The sequence below is a fragment of the Nothobranchius furzeri genome, unplaced genomic scaffold (genome assembly GCF_043380555.1).
Source record: "Nothobranchius furzeri strain GRZ-AD unplaced genomic scaffold, NfurGRZ-RIMD1 Scf024, whole genome shotgun sequence".
In the NCBI taxonomy this organism is placed as follows: Eukaryota; Metazoa; Chordata; class Actinopteri; order Cyprinodontiformes; family Nothobranchiidae; genus Nothobranchius; species Nothobranchius furzeri.
Window position 1 is genome coordinate 1 of NW_027223041.1, and position 5698 is coordinate 5698.

Here is a 5698-nt window from a genome sequence, read left to right on the forward strand (position 1 = left end):
TCATGAAACGTTCAGATCACTTACAACTCAATAGATTCTACCTTCCTGTAATGTTTCAGCCTGATTGGACCTTGTTTTCACACAAATGAACCCAGAATGATGTGAAATTGTGCTTAGTGCAGCATAATTCTGGGTGCCATTTAAAAACCATAAGTGCTAATGACTCCATTCCTTTTTGAGGTTGTAGGGGATGTTGATTGGAGTACACTAAAACAAACCTGAGCTCTCTAGGACATTCAGAAGCCAAGTTATAAGCCCACCAATGTGTAACTGGACTACTTCTTTAAATTGACACCAGATCCGGTGACCTTTGGGACATGGTTTGAACCCCTTAGGAAAGTGCTATCATCATGAAACGTTCAGATCACTTACAACTCAATAGATTCTACCTTCCTGTAATGTTTCAGCCTGATTGGACCTTGTTTTCACACAAATGAACCCATAATGATGTGAAATTGTGCATTGTGCAACATAATTCTGGGTGCCATTTACAAACCATAAGTGCTAATGACTCCATTCCTTTTTGTGGTTGTAGGGGCTGTTGATTGGAGTACACTAAAACAAACCTAACCTCTCTAGGACATTCAGAAGCCAAGTTATAAGCCCACAAAGGTGTAACTGGACTACTTGTTTAAAGTGACACCAGGCCCGGTGACCTTTGGGACATGGTTTTACCCCCTATAGGAATGTGCGATCATCTTGAAACGTTCAGATCACTTACAACTCAATAGATTCTACCTTCTTGTAGCGTTTCAGCCTGATTGGACCTTGTTTTCACACAAATGGACCCAGAATGATGTGAAATTGTGCTTCGTGCAACATAATTCTGGGTGCCATTTACAAACCATAAGTGCTAATGACTCCATTCCTTTTTGTGGTTGTAGGGGCTGTTGGTTGGAGTACATTAAAACAAACCTGATCTCTCTAGGACATTCAGAAGCCAAGTTATAAGTCCACAAATGTGTAACTGGACTACTTCTTTAAATTGACACCAGATCCGGTGACCTTTGGGACATGGTTTGACCCCCTAAGGAAAGGGCTATCATCATGAAACGTTCAGATCACTTACAACTCAATAGATTCTACCTTCCTGTAACGTTTCAGCCTGATTGGACCTTGTTTTCACACAAATGAACCCAGAATGATGTGAAATTGTGCTTAGTGCAGCATAATTCTGGGTGCCATTTAAAAACCATAAGTGCTAATGACTCCATTCCTTTTTGAGGTTGTAGGGGATGTTGATTGGAGTACACTAAAACAAACCTGATCTCTCTAGGACATTCAGAAGCCAAGTTATAAGCCCACCAATGTGTAACTGGACTACTTCTTTAAATTGACACCAGATCCGGTGACCTTTGGGACATGGTTTGAACCCCTTAGGAAAGTGCTATCATCATGAAACGTTCAGATCACTTACAACTCAATAGATTCTACCTTCCTGTAATGTTTCAGCCTGATTGGACCTTGTTTTCACACAAATGAACCCAGAATGATGTGAAATTGTGCATTGTGCAACATAATTCTGGGTGCCATTTACAAACCATAAGTGCTAATGACTCCATTCCTTTTTGTGGTTGTAGGGGCTGTTGATTGGAGTACACTAAAACAAACCTAACCTCTCTAGGACATTCAGAAGCCAAGTTATAAGCCCACAAAGGTGTAACTGGACTACTTGTTTAAAGTGACACCAGGCCCGGTGACCTTTGGGACATAGTTTTACCCCCTATAGGAATGTGCGATCATCTTGAAATGTTCAGATCACTTACAACTCAATAGATTCTACCTTCTTGTAGCGTTTCAGCCTGATTGGACCTTGTTTTCACACAAATGGACCCAGAATGATGTGAAATTGTGCTTCGTGCAACATAATTCTGGGTGCCATTTACAAACCATAAGTGCTAATGACTCCATTCCTTTTTGTGGTTGTAGGGGCTGTTGATTGGAGTACATTAAAACAATCCTGATCTCTCTAGGACATTCAGAAGCCAAGTTATAAGCCCACAAAGGTGTAACTGGACTACTTCTTTAAAGTGACACCAGGTCCGGTGACCTTTGGGACATGGTTTGACCCCCTTAGGAAAGTGCTATCATCATGAAACGTTCAGATCACTTACAACTCAATAGATTCTACCTTCTTGTAGCGTTTCAGCCTGATTGGACCTTGTTTTCACACAAATGAACCCAGAATGATGTGAAATTGTGCTTCGTGCAACATAATTCTGTGTGCCATTTACAAACCATAAGTGCTAATGACTCCATTCCTTTTTGTGGTTGTAGGGGCTGTTGATTGGAGTATATTAAAACAAACCTGATCTCTCTAGGACATTCAGAAGCCAAGTTATAAGCCCACAAATGTGTAACTGGACTACTTCTTTAAATTGACACCAGATCCGGTGACCTTTGGGACATGGTTTGACCCCCTTAGGAAAGTGATATCATGATGAACCGTTCAGATCACTTACAACTCAATAGATTCTACCTTCCTGTAACGTTTCAGCCTGATTGGACCTTGTTTTCACACAAATGAACCCAGAATGATGTGAAATTGTGCTTCGTGCAACATAATTCTGGGTGCCATTAAAAAACCATAAGTGCTAATGACTCCATTCCTTTTTGTGGTTGTAGGGGCTGTTGATTGGAGTATACTAAAACAAACCTGATCTCTCTAGGACATTCAGAAGCCAAGTTATAAGCCCACAAATGTGTAACTGGACTACTTCTTTAAAGAGACACCAGGCCCGGTGACCTTTGGGACATGGTTTTACCCCCTATAGGAATGTGCGATCATCTTGAAACGTTCAGATCACTTACAACTCAATAGATTCTACCTTCCTGTAACGTTTCAGCCTGATTGGACCTTGTTTTCACACAAATGAACCCAGAATGATGTGAAATTGTGCTTCGTGCAACATAATTCTGGGTGCCATTTACAAACCATAAGTGCTAATGACTCCATTCCTTTTTGTGGTTGTAGGGGCTGTTGGTTGGAGTACATTAAAACAAACCTGATCTCTCTAGGACATTCAGAAGCCAAGTTATAAGTCCACAAATGTGTAACTGGACTACTTCTTTAAATTGACACCAGATCCGGTGACCTTTGGGACATGGTTTGACCCCCTAAGGAAAGGGCTATCATCATGAAACGTTCAGATCACTTACAACTCAATAGATTCTACCTTCCTGTAACGTTTCAGCCTGATTGGACCTTGTTTTCACACAAATGAACCCAGAATGATGTGAAATTGTGCTTAGTGCAGCATAATTCTGGGTGCCATTTAAAAACCATAAGTGCTAATGACTCCATTCCTTTTTGAGGTTGTAGGGGATGTTGATTGGAGTACACTAAAACAAACCTGATCTCTCTAGGACATTCAGAAGCCAAGTTATAAGCCCACCAATGTGTAACTGGACTACTTCTTTAAATTGACACCAGATCCGGTGACCTTTGGGACATGGTTTGAACCCCTTAGGAAAGTGCTATCATCATGAAACGTTCAGATCACTTACAACTCAATAGATTCTACCTTCCTGTAATGTTTCAGCCTGATTGGACCTTGTTTTCACACAAATGAACCCATAATGATGTGAAATTGTGCATTGTGCAACATAATTCTGGGTGCCATTTACAAACCATAAGTGCTAATGACTCCATTCCTTTTTGTGGTTGTAGGGGCTGTTGATTGGAGTACACTAAAACAAACCTAACCTCTCTAGGACATTCAGAAGCCAAGTTATAAGCCCACAAAGGTGTAACTGGACTACTTGTTTAAAGTGACACCAGGCCCGGTGACCTTTGGGACATGGTTTTACCCCCTATAGGAATGTGCGATCATCTTGAAACGTTCAGATCACTTACAACTCAATAGATTCTACCTTCTTGTACCGTTTCAGCCTGATTGGACCTTGTTTTCACACAAATGGACCCAGAATGATGTGAAATTGTGCTTCGTGCAACATAATTCTGGGTGCCATTTACAAACCATAAGTGCTAATGACTCCATTCCTTTTTGTGGTTGTAGGGGCTGTTGGTTGGAGTACATTAAAACAAACCTGATCTCTCTAGGACATTCAGAAGCCAAGTTATAAGTCCACAAATGTGTAACTGGACTACTTCTTTAAATTGACACCAGATCCGGTGACCTTTGGGACATGGTTTGACCCCCTAAGGAAAGGGCTATCATCATGAAACGTTCAGATCACTTACAACTCAATAGATTCTACCTTCCTGTAACGTTTCAGCCTGATTGGACCTTGTTTTCACACAAATGAACCCAGAATGATGTGAAATTGTGCTTAGTGCAGCATAATTCTGGGTGCCATTTAAAAACCATAAGTGCTAATGACTCCATTCCTTTTTGAGGTTGTAGGGGATGTTGATTGGAGTACACTAAAACAAACCTGATCTCTCTAGGACATTCAGAAGCCAAGTTATAAGCCCACCAATGTGTAACTGGACTACTTCTTTAAATTGACACCAGATCCGGTGACCTTTGGGACATGGTTTGAACCCCTTAGGAAAGTGCTATCATCATGAAACGTTCAGATCACTTACAACTCAATAGATTCTACCTTCCTGTAATGTTTCAGCCTGATTGGACCTTGTTTTCACACAAATGAACCCAGAATGATGTGAAATTGTGCATTGTGCAACATAATTCTGGGTGCCATTTACAAACCATAAGTGCTAATGACTCCATTCCTTTTTGTAGTTGTAGGGGCTGTTGATTGGAGTACACTAAAACAAACCTAACCTCTCTAGGACATTCAGAAGCCAAGTTATAAGCCCACAAAGGTGTAACTGGACTACTTGTTTAAAGTGACACCAGGCCCGGTGACCTTTGGGACATGGTTTTACCCCCTATAGGAATGTGCGATCATCTTGAAATGTTCAGATCACTTACAACTCAATAGATTCTACCTTCTTGTAGCGTTTCAGCCTGATTGGACCTTGTTTTCACACAAATGGACCCAGAATGATGTGAAATTGTGCTTCGTGCAACATAATTCTGGGTGCCATTTACAAACCATAAGTGCTAATGACTCCATTCCTTTTTGTGGTTGTAGGGGCTGTTGATTGGAGTACATTAAAACAATCCTGATCTCTCTAGGACATTCAGAAGCCAAGTTATAAGCCCACAAAGGTGTAACTGGACTACTTCTTTAAAGTGACACCAGGTCCGGTGACCTTTGGGACATGGTTTGACCCCCTTAGGAAAGTGCTATCATCATGAAACGTTCAGATCACTTACAACTCAATAGATTCTACCTTCTTGTAGCGTTTCAGCCTGATTGGACCTTGTTTTCACACAAATGAACCCAGAATGATGTGAAATTGTGCTTCGTGCAACATAATTCTGGGTGCCATTTACAAACCATAAGTGCTAATGACTCCATTCCTTTTTGTGGTTGTAGGGGCTGTTGATTGGAGTATATTAAAACAAAGCTGATCTCTCTAGGACATTCAGAAGCCAAGTTATAAGCCCACAAATGTGTAACTGGACTACTTCTTTAAATTGACACCAGATCCGGTGACCTTTGGGACATGGTTTGACCCCCTTAGGAAAGTGATATCATGATGAACCGTTCAGATCACTTACAACTCAATAGATTCTACCTTCCTGTAACGTTTCAGCCTGATTGGACCTTGTTTTCACACAAATGAACCCAGAATGATGTGAAATTGTGCTTCGTGCAACAT